At 44.9% G+C, this 13,887-nt stretch overlaps 15 non-coding genes and 1 pseudogene across 15 annotated transcripts; all 16 read left to right on the top strand.

Annotated features, from left to right (window-relative positions):
- Positions 1-272: 272 nt before the first annotated feature.
- On the top strand, positions 273-391 carry LOC142513288 (5S ribosomal RNA). The gene has a single exon (XR_012809242.1). It is a non-coding gene; the product is annotated as a 5S ribosomal RNA (ribosomal RNA).
- Positions 392-1,074: 683 nt separating this feature from the next.
- Positions 1,075-1,195, top strand: LOC142514461 (5S ribosomal RNA). Its single transcript, XR_012810352.1, has one exon. It is a non-coding gene; the product is annotated as a 5S ribosomal RNA (ribosomal RNA).
- A 683-nt stretch (positions 1,196-1,878) lies between these two features.
- On the top strand, positions 1,879-1,999 carry LOC142507380 (5S ribosomal RNA). Its single transcript, XR_012805639.1, has one exon. It is a non-coding gene; the product is annotated as a 5S ribosomal RNA (ribosomal RNA).
- A 1,057-nt stretch (positions 2,000-3,056) lies between these two features.
- Positions 3,057-3,176, top strand: LOC142516075 (5S ribosomal RNA). Its single transcript, XR_012811889.1, has one exon. It is a non-coding gene; the product is annotated as a 5S ribosomal RNA (ribosomal RNA).
- A 685-nt stretch (positions 3,177-3,861) lies between these two features.
- Positions 3,862-3,980, top strand: LOC142513276 (5S ribosomal RNA). The gene has a single exon (XR_012809231.1). It is a non-coding gene; the product is annotated as a 5S ribosomal RNA (ribosomal RNA).
- A 683-nt stretch (positions 3,981-4,663) lies between these two features.
- LOC142514459 (5S ribosomal RNA) lies at positions 4,664-4,784 on the top strand. Its single transcript, XR_012810351.1, has one exon. It is a non-coding gene; the product is annotated as a 5S ribosomal RNA (ribosomal RNA).
- A 685-nt stretch (positions 4,785-5,469) lies between these two features.
- On the top strand, positions 5,470-5,589 carry LOC142513088 (5S ribosomal RNA). The gene has a single exon (XR_012809053.1). It is a non-coding gene; the product is annotated as a 5S ribosomal RNA (ribosomal RNA).
- Positions 5,590-6,272: 683 nt separating this feature from the next.
- On the top strand, positions 6,273-6,392 carry LOC142513175 (5S ribosomal RNA). The gene has a single exon (XR_012809136.1). It is a non-coding gene; the product is annotated as a 5S ribosomal RNA (ribosomal RNA).
- Positions 6,393-7,073: 681 nt separating this feature from the next.
- LOC142510667 (5S ribosomal RNA) lies at positions 7,074-7,192 on the top strand. Its single transcript, XR_012808668.1, has one exon. It is a non-coding gene; the product is annotated as a 5S ribosomal RNA (ribosomal RNA).
- A 683-nt stretch (positions 7,193-7,875) lies between these two features.
- Positions 7,876-7,996, top strand: LOC142515612 (5S ribosomal RNA). Its single transcript, XR_012811447.1, has one exon. It is a non-coding gene; the product is annotated as a 5S ribosomal RNA (ribosomal RNA).
- Positions 7,997-8,679: 683 nt separating this feature from the next.
- On the top strand, positions 8,680-8,800 carry LOC142507379 (5S ribosomal RNA). The gene has a single exon (XR_012805638.1). It is a non-coding gene; the product is annotated as a 5S ribosomal RNA (ribosomal RNA).
- A 1,057-nt stretch (positions 8,801-9,857) lies between these two features.
- LOC142516446 (5S ribosomal RNA) lies at positions 9,858-9,979 on the top strand. The gene has a single exon (XR_012812239.1). It is a non-coding gene; the product is annotated as a 5S ribosomal RNA (ribosomal RNA).
- A 682-nt stretch (positions 9,980-10,661) lies between these two features.
- Positions 10,662-10,779, top strand: LOC142515285 (5S ribosomal RNA). The gene has a single exon (XR_012811139.1). It is a non-coding gene; the product is annotated as a 5S ribosomal RNA (ribosomal RNA).
- A 681-nt stretch (positions 10,780-11,460) lies between these two features.
- On the top strand, positions 11,461-11,578 carry LOC142514902 (5S ribosomal RNA). Its single transcript, XR_012810775.1, has one exon. It is a non-coding gene; the product is annotated as a 5S ribosomal RNA (ribosomal RNA).
- A 682-nt stretch (positions 11,579-12,260) lies between these two features.
- LOC142514458 (5S ribosomal RNA) lies at positions 12,261-12,381 on the top strand. The gene has a single exon (XR_012810350.1). It is a non-coding gene; the product is annotated as a 5S ribosomal RNA (ribosomal RNA).
- A 682-nt stretch (positions 12,382-13,063) lies between these two features.
- On the top strand, positions 13,064-13,185 carry LOC142511426 (5S ribosomal RNA; annotated as a pseudogene).
- Positions 13,186-13,887: the final 702 nt, after the last annotated feature.

Raw genomic sequence — 13,887 nt, 5'->3', positions numbered from 1 at the left:
TGAGCCGGTTCTGTGCGGAAGGGTATGACGCAGATTACTCCGGAGACGGTTAACTCATTAAAAACAATTATTTCGACTGTTTTATCCATAATTTACGTAAACGGTCGCGACACGAGGTCTTCCCAGGGAGGTCACCCATCCTAGCTCTGCCATCGCGCCAGAACGCTTAACTTCATGGTTATGATTGGGCGAGAGCAGTGCCGCGTGTTGTCCATCGCCGCCCGCTCCACACGTACTCGAGGGATATAAGAATAAACATCCCACTCAATGTCGGGTGCGATCATACCAGCACTAATGCACCGGATCCCATCAGAACTCCGAAGTTAAGCGTGCTTGGGCGAGAGCAGTACTAGGATGGGTGACCCCCTGGGAAGTCCTCGTGTTGCACCCCTTTTCGTGTTTTTCTATTTTTGATTACTTGTTGACAGACGATTTTCGGCTCAAATCATCTGAATCTCGATCGGGACCAGATAAGACATGTGAAATGAAAGTAGCTCGGGCACTGCCGGATTTGGACAAAATTGTAGGCTAATTTGATTGTAAACGGGCAAACGGACGAGACTCATTACTACGCAATGAGCTGACGAGATTTTAGCCGAATTCCTTCTCTAAGACCCTCTAATTTGCGATTTACCGCTTCTGTTAAGCTTTCGTTTCCTCGAGAAATCCGCTTAGGAAGTTCGAAATTCGATTCCGGTTCCATTTTATCGTATCCGAGGCATAATAATAGCTTTACATTCGTTATTTCCTTCTTCTTATTTTTTTTCTATTTTCTGGGAACATTTATCGATTTTTGTTGTCGTGAGCCGGTTCTGTGCGGAAGGGTATGACGCAGATTACTCCGGAGACGGTGAACTCATTAAAAACAATTATTTCGACTGTTTTATCCATAATTTACGTAAACGGTCGCGACACGAGGTCTTCCCAGGGAGGTCACCCATCCTAGCTCTGCCATCGCGCCAGAACGCTTAACTTCATGGTTATGATTGGGCGAGAGCAGTGCCGCGTGTTGTCCATCGCCGCCCGCTCCACACGTACTCGAGGGATATAAGAATAAACATCCCACTCAATGTCGGGTGCGATCATACCAGCACTAATGCACCGGATCCCATCAGAACTCCGAAGTTAAGCGTGCTTGGGCGAAAGCGCAGTACTAGGATGGGTGACCCCCTGGGAAGTCCTCGTGTTGCACCCCTTTTCGTGTTTTTCTATTTTTGATTACTTGTTGACAGACGAGTTTCGGCTCAAATCATCTGAATCTCGATCGGGACCAGATAAGACATGTGAAATGAAAGTAGCTCGGGCACTGCCGGATTTGGACAAAATTGTAGGCTAATTTGATTGTAAACGGGCAAACGGACGAGACTCATTACTACGCAATGAGCTGACGAGATTTTAGCCGAATTCCTTCTCTAAGACCCTCTAATTTGCGATTTACCGCTTCTGTTAAGCTTTCGTTTTCTCGAGAAATCCGCTTAGGAAGTTCGAAATTCGATTCCGGTTCCATTTTATCGTAGCCGAGGCATAATAATAGCTTTACATTCGTTATTTCCTTCCTTTTATTTTTTTTCTATTTTCTGGGAACATTTATCGATTTTTGTTGTCGTGAGCCGGTTCTGTGCGGAAGGGTATGACGCAGATTACTCCGGAGACGAATAACTCATTAAAAACAATTATTTCGACTGTTTTATCCATAATTTACGTAAACGGTCGCGACACGAGGTCTTCCCAGGGAGGTCACCCATCCTAGCTCTGCCATCGCGCCAGAACGCTTAACTTCATGGTTATGATTGGGCGAGAGCAGTGCCACGTGTTGTCCATCGCCGCCCGCTCCACACGTACTCGAGGGATATAAGAATAAACATCCCACTCAATGTCGAGTGCGATCATACCAGCACTAATGCACCGGATCCCATCAGAACTCCGAAGTTAAGCGTGCTTGGGCGAAAGCGCAGTACTAGGATCGGTGACCACCTGGGAAGTCCTCGTGTTGCACCCCTTTTCGTGTTTTTCTATTTTTGATTACTTGTTGACGGACGATTTTCTGCTCAAATCATCTGAATCTCGATCGGGACCAAATAAGACATGTGAAATCAGCGTAGCTCGGGTACTGCCTGATTTGGACAAAATTGTAGGCTAATTTTATTGTAAACGGGCAAACGGACGAGACTCATTACTCCGCAAAGTGCTCGCGAGATTTTAGCTAAATTTCTTCTCTAAGACCCTCTAAGTTGCGATTTACAACTTCTGTTAATGTTTCGTTTCCTCAAAAAATCCGTTTAGGAAGTTCGAAATTCGATTCCGGATCCATTTTATCGTATCCCAGGAATAATAATAGCTTTACATTCATAGAAGTCCTCGTGTTGCACCCCTTTTCGTGTTTTTCTATTTTTGATTACTTGTTGACAGACGATTTTCGGCTCAAATCATCTGAATCTCGATCGGGACCAGATAAGACATGTGAAATGAAAGTAGCTCGGGCACTACCGGATTTGGACAAAATTGTAGGCTAATTTGATTGTAAACGGGCAAACGGACGAGACTCATTACTACGCAATGAGCTGACGAGATTTTATCCGAATTTCTTCTCTAAGACCCTCTAATTTGCGATTTACCGCTTCTGTTAAGCTTTCGTTTCCTCGAGAAATCCGCTTAGGAAGTTCGAAATTCGATTCCGGTTCCATTTTATCGTATCCCAGGCATAATAACAGCTTTACATTCGTTATTTCCTTCTTCTTATTTTTTTTTCTATTTTCTGGGAACATTTATCGATTTTTGTTGTCGTGAGCCGGTTTTGGGCGGAAGGGTATGACGCAGATTACTCCGGAGACGGTGAACTCATTAAAAACAATTATTTCGACTGTTTTATCCATAATTTACGTAAACGGTCGCGACACGAGGTCTTCCCAGGGAGGTCACCCATCCTAGCTCTGCCATCGCGCCAGAACGCTTAACTTCATGGTTATGATTGGGCGAGAGCAGTGCCGCGTGTTGTCCATCGCCGCCCGCTCCACACGTACACGAGGGATATAAGAATAAACATCCCACTCAATGTCGGGTGCGATCATACCAGCACTAATGCATCGGATCCCATCAGAACTCCGAAGTTAAGCGTGCTTGGGCGAAAGTGCAGTACTAGGATGGGTGACCCCCTGGGAAGTCTCGTGTTGCACCCCTTTTCGTGTTTTTCTATTTTTGATTACTTGTTGACAGACGATTTTCGGCTCAAATCATCTGAATCTCGATCGGGACCAGATAAAACATGTGAAATGAAAGTAGCTCGGGCACTGCCGGATTTGGACAAAATTGTAGGCTAATTTGATTGTAAACGGGCAAACGGACGAGACTCATTACTACGCAATGAGCTTGACGAGATTTTAGCCGAATTCCTTCTCTAAGACCCTCTAATCTGCGATTTACCGCTTCTGTTAAGCTTTCGTTTCCTCGAGAAATCCGCTTAGAAGTTCGAAATTCGATTCGGGTTCCACTTTATCGTATCCCAAGCATAATAATAGCTTTACATTCGTTATTTCCTTCTTCTTATTTTTTTTTCTATTTTCTGGGAACATTTATTCGATTTTTGTTGTCGTGAGCCGGTTCTGTGCGGAAGGGTATGACGCAGATTACTCCGGAGACGGTTAACTCATTAAAAACAATTATTTCGACTATTTTATCCATAAATTACGTAAACGGTCGCGACACGAGGTCTTCCCAGGGAGGTCACCCATCATAGCTCTGCCATCGCGCCAGAACGCTTAACTTCATGGTTATGATTGGGCGAGAGCAGTGCCGCATGTTGTCCATCGCCGCCCGCTCCACACGTACTCGAGGGATATAAGAATAAACATCCCACTCAATGTCGGGTGCGATCATACCAGCACTAATGCACCGGATCCCATCAGAACTCCGAAGTTAAGCGTGCTTGGGCGAGAGCAGTACTAGGATGGGTGACCCCCTGGGAAGTCCTCGTGTTGCACCCCTTTTCGTGTTTTTCTATTTCTGATTACTTGTTGACAGACGAGTTTCGGCTCAAATCATCTGAATCTCGATCGGGACCAGATAAGACATGTGAAATGAAAGTAGCTCGGGCACTGCCGGATTTGGACAAAATTGTAGGCTAATTTGATTGTAAACGGGCAAACGGACGAGACTCATTACTACGCAATGAGCTGACGAGATTTTAGCCGAATTCCTTCTCTAAGACCCTCTAATTTGCGATTTACCGCTTCTGTTAAGCTTTCGTTTCCTCGAGAAATCCGCTTAGGAAGTTCGAAATTCGATTCCGGTTCCATTTTATCGTATCCCAGGCATAATAATAGCTTTACATTCGTTATTTCCTTCTTCTTATTTTTTTTCTATTTTCTGGGAACATTTATCGATTTTTGTTGTCGTGAGCCGGTTCTGTGCGGAAGGGTATGACGCAGATTACTCCGGAGACGGTGAACTCATTAAAAACAATTATTTCGACTGTTTTATCCATAATTTACGTAAACGGTCGCGACACGAGGTCTTCCCAGGGAGGTCACCCATCCTAGCTCTGCCATCGCGCCAGAACGCTTAACTTCATGGTTATGATTGGGCGAGAGCAGTGCCGCGTGTTGTCCATCGCCGCCCGCTCCACACGTACTCGAGGGATATAAGAATAAACATCCCACTCAATGTCGGGTGCGATCATACCAGCACTAATGCACCGGATCCCATCAGAACTCCGAAGTTAAGCGTGCTTGGGCGAAAGCGCAGTACTAGGATGGGTGACCCCCTGGGAAGTCCTCGTGTTGCACCCCTTTTCGTGTTTTTCTATTTTTGATTACTTGTTGACAGACGATTTTCGGCTCAAATCATCTGAATCTCGATCGGGACCAGATAAGACATGTGAAATGAAAGTAGCTCGGGCACTGCCGGATTTGGACAAAATTGTAGGCTAATTTGATTGTAAACGGGCAAACGGACGAGACTCATTACTACGCAATGAGCTGACGAGATTTTAGCCGAATTCCTTCTCTAAGACCCTCTAATTTGCGATTTACCGCTTCTGTTAAGCTTTCGTTTCCTCGAGAAATCCGCTTAGGAAGTTTGAAATTCGATTCCGGTTCCATTTTATCGTATCCCAGGCATAATAATAGCTTTTTATTCGTTATTTCCTTCTTCTTATTTTTTTTTCTATTTTCTGGGAACATTTATCGATTTTTGTTGTCGTGAGCCGGTTCTGTGCGGAAGGGTATGACGCAGATTACTCCGGAGACGGTTAAGCTCATTAAAACTAATTATTTCGACTATTTTATCCATAATTTAAGTAAACGGTCGCGACACGAGGTCTTCCCAGGGAGGTCACCCATCCTAGCTCTGCCATCGCGCCAGAACGCTTAACTTCATGGTTATGATTGGGCGAGAGCAGTGCCGCGTGTTGTCCATCGCCGCCCGCTCCACACGTACTCGAGGGATATAAGAATAAACATCCCACTCAATGTCGGGTGCGATCATACCAGCACTAATGCACCGGATCCCATCAGAACTCCGAAGTTAAGCGTGCTTGGGCGAGAGGCAGTACTAGGATGGGTGACCCCCTGGGAAGTCCTCGTGTTGCACCCCTTTTCGTGTTTTTCTATTTTGATTACTTGTTGACAGACGAGTTTCGGCTCAAATCATCTGAATCTCGATCGGGACCAGATAAGACATGTGAAATGAAAGTAGCTCGGGCACTGCCGGATTTGGACAAAATTGTAGGCTAATTTGATTGTAAACGGGCAAACGGACGAGACTCATTACTACGCAATGAGCTGACGAGATTTTAGCCGAATTCCTTCTCTAAGACCCTCTAATTTGCGATTTACCGCTTCTGTTAAGCTTTCGTTTCCTCGAGAAATCCGCTTAGGAAGTTCGAAATTCGATTCTGGTTCCATTTTATCGTATCCCAGGCATAATAATAGCTTTACATTCGTTATTTCCTTCTTCTTATTTTTTTTTCTATTTTCTGGGAACATTTATCGATTTTTGTTGTCGTGAGCCGGTTCTGTGCGGAAGGGTATGACGCAGATTACTCCGGAGACGGTTAACTCATTAAAAACAATTATTTCGACTGTTTTATCCATAATTTACGTAAACGGTCGCGACACGAGGTCTTCCCAGGGAGGTCACCCATCCTAGCTCTGCCATCGCGCCAGAACGCTTAACTTCATGGTTATGATTGGGCGAGAGCAGTGCCGCGTGTTGTCCATCGCCGCCCGCTCCACACGTACTCGAGGGATATAAGAATAAACATCCCACTCAATGTCGGGTGCGATCATACCAGCACTAATGCACCGGATCCCATCAGAACTCCGAAGTTAAGCGTGCTTGGGCGAAGAGCAGTACTAGGATGGGTGACCCCCTGGGAAGTCCTCGTGTTGCACCCCTTTTCGTGTTTTTCTATTTTTGATTACTTGTTGACAGACGATTTTCGGCTCAAATCATCTGAATCTCGATCGGGACCAGATAAGACATGTGAAATGAAAGTAGCTCGGGCACTGCCGGATTTGGACAAAATTGTAGGCTAATTTGATTGTAAACGGGCAAACGGACGAGACTCATTACTACGCAATGAGCTGACGAGATTTTAGCCGAATTCCTTCTCTAAGACCCTCTAATTTGCGATTTACCGCTTCTGTTAAGCTTTCGTTTCCTCGAGAAATCCGCTTAGGAAGTTCGAAATTCGATTCTGGTTCCATTTTATCGTATCCTAAGAATAATAATAGCTTACATTCGTTATTTCCTTCTTCTTATTTTTTTTTATTTTCTGCCAACATTTATCGATTTTTGTTGTCGTGAGCCGGTTCTGTGCGGAAGGGTATGACGCAGATTACTCCGGAGATGGTCAACTCATTAAAAACAATTATTTCGAATGTTTTATCTATAATTTACGTAAACGGTCGCGACACGAGGTCTTCCCAGGGAGGTCACCCATCCTAGCTCTGCCATCGCGCCAGAACGCTTAACTTCATGGTTATGATTGGGCGAGAGCAGTGCCGCGTGTTGTCCATCGCCGCCAGCTCCACACGTACTCGAGGGATATAAGAATAAACAACCCACTCAATGTCGGGTACGATCATACCAGCACTAATGCACCGGATCCCATCAGAACTCCGAAGTTAAGCGTGCTTGGGCGAGAGCAGTACTAGGATGGGTGACCCCCTGGGAAGTCCTCGTGTTGCACCCCTTTTCGTGTTTTTCTATTTCTTATTACTTGTTGACAGACGAGTTTCGGCTCAAATCATCTGAATCTCGATCGGGACCAGATAAGACATGTGAAATGAAAGTAGCTCGGGCACTGCCGGATTTGGACAAAATTCTAGGCTAATTTGATTGTAAACGGGCAAACGGACGAGACTCATTACTACGCAATGAGCTGACGAGATTTTAGCCGAATTCCTTCTCTAAGACCCTCTAATTTGCGATTTACCGCTTCTGTTAAGCTTTCGTTTTCTCGAGAAATCCGCTTAGGAAGTTCGAAATTCGATTCCGGTTCAATTTTATCGTATCCGAGGCATAATAATAGCTTTACATTCGTTATTTCCTTCTTCTTATTTTTTTTCTATTTTCTGGGAACATTTATCGATTTTTGTTGTCGTGAGCCGGTTCTGTGCGGAAGGGTATGACGCAGATTACTCCGGAGACGGTGAACTCATTAAAAACAATTATTTCGACTGTTTTATCCATAATTTACGTAAACGGTCGCGACACGAGGTCTTCCCAGGGAGGTCACCCATCCTAGCTCTGCCATCGCGCCAGAACGCTTAACTTCATGGTTATGATTGGGCGAGAGCAGTGCCGCGTGTTGTCCATCGCCGCCCGCTCCACACGTACTCGAGGGATATAAGAATAAACATCCCACTCAATGTCAGGTGCGATCATACCAGCACTAATGCACCGGATCCCATCAGAACTCCGAAGTTAAGCGTGCTTGGGCGAAAGCGCAGTACTAGGATGGGTGACCCCCTGGGAAGTCCTCGTGTTGCACCCCTTTTCGTGTTTTTCTATTTTTGATTACTTGTTGACAGACGAGTTTCGGCTCAAATCATCTGAATCTCGATCGGGACCAGATAAGACATGTGAAATGAAAGTACCTCGGGCACTGCCGGATTTGGACAAAATTGTAGGCTAATTTGATTGTAAACGGGCAAACGGACGAGACTCATTACTACGCAATGAGCTGACGAGATTTTAGCCGAATTCCTTCTTTAAGACCCTCTAATTTGCGATTTACCGCTTCTGTTAAGCTTTCGTTTTCTCGAGAAATCCGCTTAGGAAGTTCGAAATTCGATTCCGGTTCCATTTTATCGTAGCCGAGGCATAATAATAGCTTTACATTCGTTATTTCCTTCCTTTTATTTTTTTTCTATTTTCTGGGAACATTTATCGATTTTTGTTGTCGTGAGCCGGTTCTGTGCGGAAGGGTATGACGCAGATTACTCCGGAGACGAATAACTCATTAAAAACAATTATTTCGACTGTTTTATCCATAATTTACGTAAACGGTCGCGACACGAGGTCTTCCCAGGGAGGTCACCCATCCTAGCTCTGCCATCGCGCCAGAACGCTTAACTTCATGGTTATGATTGGGCGAGAGCAGTGCCACGTGTTGTCCATCGCCGCCCGCTCCACACGTACTCGAGGGATATAAGAATAAACATCCCACTCAATGTCGAGTGCGATCATACCAGCACTAATGCACCGGATCCCATCAGAACTCCGAAGTTAAGCGTGCTTGGGCGAAAGCGCAGTACTAGGATCGGTGACCACCTGGGAAGTCCTCGTGTTGCACCCCTTTTCGTGTTTTTCTATTTTTGATTACTTGTTGACGGACGATTTTCTGCTCAAATCATCTGAATCTCGATCGGGACCAAATAAGACATGTGAAATCAGCGTAGCTCGGGTACTGCCTGATTTGGACAAAATTGTAGGCTAATTTTATTGTAAACGGGCAAACGGACGAGACTCATTACTCCGCAAAGTGCTCGCGAGATTTTAGCTAAATTTCTTCTCTAAGACCCTCTAAGTTGCGATTTACAACTTCTGTTAATGTTTCGTTTCCTCAAAAAATCCGTTTAGGAAGTTCGAAATTCGATTCCGGATCCATTTTATCGTATCCCAGGAATAATAATAGCTTTACATTCATAGAAGTCCTCGTGTTGCACCCCTTTTCGTGTTTTTCTATTTTTGATTACTTGTTGACAGACGATTTTCGGCTCAAATCATCTGAATCTCGATCGGGACCAGATAAGACATGTGAAATGAAAGTAGCTCGGGCACTACCGGATTTGGACAAAATTGTAGGCTAATTTGATTGTAAACGGGCAAACGGACGAGACTCATTACTACGCAATGAGCTGACGAGATTTTATCCGAATTTCTTCTCTAAGACCCTCTAATTTGCGATTTACCGCTTCTGTTAAGCTTTCGTTTCCTCGAGAAATCCGCTTAGGAAGTTCGAAATTCGATTCCGGTTCCATTTTATCGTATCCCAGGCATAATAACAGCTTTACATTCGTTATTTCCTTCTTCTTATTTTTTTTTCTATTTTCTGGGAACATTTATCGATTTTTGTTGTCGTGAGCCGGTTTTGGGCGGAAGGGTATGACGCAGATTACTCCGGAGACGGTGAACTCATTAAAAACAATTATTTCGACTGTTTTATCCATAATTTACGTAAACGGTCGCGACACGAGGTCTTCCCAGGGAGGTCACCCATCCTAGCTCTGCCATCGCGCCAGAACGCTTAACTTCATGGTTATGATTGGGCGAGAGCAGTGCCGCGTGTTGTCCATCGCCGCCCGCTCCACACGTACACGAGGGATATAAGAATAAACATCCCACTCAATGTCGGGTGCGATCATACCAGCACTAATGCATCGGATCCCATCAGAACTCCGAAGTTAAGCGTGCTTGGGCGAAAGTGCAGTACTAGGATGGGTGACCCCCTGGGAAGTTCCTCGTGTTGCACCCCTTTTCGTGTTTTTCTATTTTTGATTACTTGTTGACAGACGATTTTCGGCTCAAATCATCTGAATCTCGATCGGGACCAGATAAGACATGTGAAATGAAAGTAGCTCGGGCACTGCCGGATTTGGACAAAATTGTAGGCTAATTTGATTGTAAACGGGCAAACGGACGAGACTCATTACTACGCAATGAGCTGACGAGATTTTATCCGAATTCCTTCTCTAAGACCCTCTAATTTGCGATTTACCGCTTCTGTTAAGCTTTCGTTTCCTCGAGAAATCCGCTTAGAAAGTTCGAAATTCGATTCCGGTTCCATTTTATCGTATCCCAAGCATAATAATAGCTTTACATTCGTTATTTCCTTCTTCTTATTTTTTTTCTATTTTCTGGGAACATTTATCGATTTTTGTTGTCGTGAGCCGGTTCTGTGCGGAAGGGTATGACGCAGATTACTCCGGAGACGGTTAACTCATTAAAAACAATATTTCGACTGTTTTATCCATAATTTACGTAAACGGTCGCGACACGAGGTCTTCCCAGGGAGGTCACCCATCCTAGCTCTGCCATCGCGCCAGAACGCTTAACTTCATGGTTATGATTGGGCGAGAGCAGTGCCGCGTGTTGTCCATCGCCGCCCGCTCCACACGTACTCGAGGGATATAAGAATAAACATCCCACTCAATGTCGGGTGCGATCATACCAGCACTAATGCACCGGATCCCATCAGAACTCCGAAGTTAAGGTGCTTGGGCGAGAGCAGTACTAGGATGGCTAACCTCCTGGGAAGTCCTCGTGTTGCACCCCTTTTCGTGTTTTTCTATTTTTGATTACTTGTTGACAGACGATTTTCGGCTCAAATCATCTGAATCTCGATCGGGACCAGATAAGACATGTGAAATGAAAGTAGCTCGGGCACTGCCGGATTTGGACAAAATTGTAGGCTAATTTGATTGTAAACGGGCAAACGGACGAGACTCATTACTACGCAATGAGCTGACGAGATTTTAGCCGAATTCCTTCTCTAAGACCCTCTAATTTGCGATTACCGCTTCTGTTAAGCTTTCGTTTCCTCGGAAATCCGCTTAGGAAGTTCGAAATTCGATTCCGGTTCCATTTTATCGTATCCCAGGCATAATAATAGCTTTACATTCGTTATTTCCTTCTTCTTATTTTTTTTCTATTTTCTGGGAACATTTATCGATTTTTGTTGTCGTGAGCCGGTTCTGTGCGGAAGGGTATGACGCAGATTACTCCGGAGACGGTGAACTCATTAAAAACAATTATTTCGACTGTTTTATCCATAATTTACGTAAACGGTCGCGACACGAGGTCTTCCCAGGGAGGTCACCCATCCTACCTCTGCCATCGAGCCAGAACGCTTAACTTCATGGTTATGATTGGGCGAGAGCAGTGCCGCGTGTTGTCCATCGCCGCCCGCTCCACACGTACTCGAGGGATATAAGAATAAACATCCCACTCAATGTCGGGTGCGATCATACCAGCACTAATGCACCGGATCCCATCAGAACTCCGAAGTTAAGGTGCTTGGGCGAGAGCAGTACTAGGATGGGTAACCTCCTTGGAAGTCCTCGTGTTGCACCCCTTTTCGTGTTTTTCTATTTTTGATTACTTGTTGACATACGATTTTCGGCTCAAATCATCTGAATCTCGATCGGGACCAGATAAGACATGTGAAATGAAAGTAGATCGGGCACTGCCGGATTTGGACAAAATTGTAGGCTAATTTGATTGTAAATGGGCAAACGGACGAGACTCATTACTACGCAATAAGCTGACGAGATTTTAGCCGAATTCCTTCTCTAATACCCTCTAATTTGCGATTTACCGCTTTTGTTCAACTTTCGTTTCCTCCAGAAATCCGCCTAGAAGTTCGAAATTCGATTCAGGTTCCATTTTATCGTATCCGAGGCATAATAATAGCTTTACATTCGTTATTTCCTTCTTCTTATTTTTTTTCTATTTTCTGGGAACATTTATCGATTTTTGTTGTCGTGAGCCGGTTCTGTGCGGAAGGGTATGACGCAGATTACTCCTGAGACGGTGAACTCATTAAAAACTATTATTTCGACTGTTTTATCCATAATTTACATAAACGGTCGCGATACGAGGTCTTTCTAGGGAGGTCACCCATCCTAGCTATGCCATCGCGCCAGAACGCTTAACTTCATGGTTATGATTGGGCGAGAGATGGGCCGCGTGTTGTCCATCGCCGCCCGCTTCGCACGTACTCGAGGGATATAAGAATAAACATCCCACTCAATGTCGGGTGCGATCATACCAGCACTAATGCACCGGATCCCATCAGAACTCCGAAGTTAAGCGTGCTTGGGCGAAAGCGCAGTACTAGGATGGGTGACCCCCTGGGAAGTCCTCGTGTTGCACCCCTTTTCGTGTTTTTCTATTTTTGATTACTTGTTGACAACGATTTTCGGCTCAAATCATCTGAATCTCGATCGGGACCAGATAAGACATGTTAAATGAAAGTAGCTCGGGCACTGCCGGATTTGAACAAAATTGTAGGCTAATTTGATTGTAAACGGGCAAACGGACGAGACTCATTACTACGCAATGAGCTGACGAGATTTTATCCGAATTTCTTCTCTAAGACCCTCTAATTTGCGATTTACCGCTTCTGTTAAGCTTTCGTTTCCTCGAGAAATCCGCTTAGGAAGTTCGAAATCGATTCCGGTTCCATTTTATCGTATCCCAGGCATAATAACAGCTTTACATTCGTTATTTTCTTCTTCTTATTTTTTTTTCTATTTTCTGGGAACATTTATCGATTTTTGTTGTCGTGAGCCGGTTTTGGGCGGAAGGGTATGACGCAGATTACTCCGGAGACGGTGAACTCATTAAAAACAATTATTTCGACTGTTTTATCCATAATTTACGTAAACGGTCGCGACACGAGGTCTTCCCAGGGAGGTCACCCATCATAGCTCTGCCATCGCGTCAGAACGCTTAACTTCATGGTTATGATTGGGCGAGACAAGTGCCGCGTGTTGTCCATCGCCGCCCGCTCCACACGTACTCGAGGGATATAAGAATAAACATCCCACTCAATGTCGGGTGCGATCATACCAGCACTAATGCACCGGATCCCATTAGAAGTACGAAGTTAAGCGTGCTTGGGCTGAAGAGTAGTACTAAGATGGGTGACCCCTCTGGGAAGTCCTCGTGTTGCACCCTTTTTCGTGTTTTCTATTTCTGATTACTTGTTGACAGACGAGTTTCGGCTCAATCATCTGAATCTCGATCGGGACCAGATAAGACATGTGAAATGAAAGTAGCTCGGGCACTGCCGGATTTGGACAAAATGTAGGCTAATTTGATGTAAACGGGCAAACGGACGAGACTCATTACTACGCAATGAGCTGGACGAGATTTTTAGCCGAATTCCTTCTCTAAGACCCTCTAATTTTGCGATTTACCGCTTCTCTGTTCCAGCTTTCGTTTTCTCGAGAATCCGCTTAGGAAGTTCGAAATTGCGATTCCGGTTCCATTTTATCGTATCATGAGGCATAATAATAGCTTTACATTCGTTATTTCCTTCTTCTTATTTTTTTCTAGTTCTGGGACGATTTATCGATTTTTGGTTGTCGTGAGCCGTGTCTGTGCGGAAGGGTATGACGAGATTACTCCGGAGACGGTGTAACTCATTAAAACAATTATTTTCGACTGTTTTATCCGTAATTTACATAAACGGTCGCGAGACGAGGTCTATCCCAGGGCCGGATCACCCATCCTACGCTGTCCATCGCGCCAGACGCTTAACTTCATGGTTATGATTGGGCGAGAGAGCAGGGCCGGCGTGTTGTCCCATCGCCGCCCTGCCTCCACACGTACTCGAGGGATATAAGAATAACATCCCACTCAATGTCGGGTGCGATC

The sequence above is a fragment of the Primulina tabacum genome, chromosome 10, assembly GCF_025594145.1.
Source record: "Primulina tabacum isolate GXHZ01 chromosome 10, ASM2559414v2, whole genome shotgun sequence".
Taxonomy (NCBI): Eukaryota; Viridiplantae; Streptophyta; class Magnoliopsida; order Lamiales; family Gesneriaceae; genus Primulina; species Primulina tabacum.
The sequence above is the reverse complement of the archived record's forward strand: the minus strand, read 5'-3'. Positions and strand labels throughout refer to the sequence as shown.